The sequence below is a fragment of the Nannospalax galili genome, unplaced genomic scaffold (assembly GCF_000622305.1).
Source record: "Nannospalax galili isolate Female #2095 unplaced genomic scaffold, S.galili_v1.0 C48671381, whole genome shotgun sequence".
Classification (NCBI taxonomy): domain Eukaryota; kingdom Metazoa; phylum Chordata; class Mammalia; order Rodentia; family Spalacidae; genus Nannospalax; species Nannospalax galili.
In genome coordinates, this window is record NW_008471735.1 from 1 (window position 1) to 1113 (window position 1113).

General features: G+C 38.1%; 1 pseudogene; it reads left to right on the forward strand.

Annotated features, from left to right (window-relative positions):
* Positions 1 to 3: 3 nt before the first annotated feature.
* LOC103728343 lies at positions 4 to 564 on the forward strand (annotated as a pseudogene).
* Positions 565 to 1113: the final 549 nt, after the last annotated feature.

Below are 1113 nucleotides of genomic sequence, written 5' to 3' on the forward strand. Positions count from 1 at the left end.
TGCAACCCCCTGCTCTACACAGTCATCATGTCACAGAAAGTGTGCTGGGCAGTGGTGACAATCCCCTATCTCTTCAGTGCCTTTCTCTCACTCATCACCACCATCAAAATTTTCATTTCATCCTTCTGTGGTCATAATGTTGTTAGTCATTTCTACTGTGATAGCCTTCCCTTGTTAACTTTGATTTGCTCAAGCACATATGATGTTGAGATGATAATATTGATCTGATCAGCATTTAATTTGGTTTCATCTCTTTCTGTAGTCCTTATGTCATACATCATTATCTTCCTGGTGATTCTGAGGATGAAATCTGCAGAGGGCAGAAACAAGGCCTTCTCCACATGTGGGTCTCACCTGATAGTAGTAGTTATATTCTATGGAAGTATGTTCTTTATGTATGCACAGCCCAAATCCAGTCATTCCTTTGATACTGATGAAAATGCCTCTCTGTTCTATACCTTAGTGATTCCCATGTTGAATCCAATTATCTACAACTTGAGGAACAAATAGGTTAAGGGTGCCCTGCAGAAGACATGGAAAAATCTGTGCAAACCATGTATTTGAAATTCAAAATAGGCTCAGCAATTAAGAGCACTGGCTACTGTTATAAAGGATCTGGGTTCATAACCTAGCCCCTACATGACAGTGCACAACTTTATGTAACTCTAAATCCAGGGGATCTGATGCTCTTTCCTGGTGTCCATTTGTATTGCATTCACATGATGCACATATATAAATGCCAACAAACACTCATATGCATAAAACACAAATAAATAAATCTTTAAAATATTCTTTTTAGTGGGGAGATAGACTAGTAGCAGAGCACATGTGTGGCATGGACAAAGCACAGAATCAAGGATATTAAAATATAGAAAATATTTATACTAAATCAGATTATAAACATCTACTTATTATATGCATTAAGCCTTTAGAAATAACCATGCAAAAAGTCATAGAGAACTTAAAAAGGTTCTTTGTTTTCAGCATGCAGCAGATACTTAGGAACTGAATGTCCTTGCTTTCTCATCAAGCTTTGTGCCAGTGTTCGAACTGTGTGTCACTGTTCTCAGGTTGACAGCTGATCATGGTGAAATTGAGGCATGCCTTCAGGGA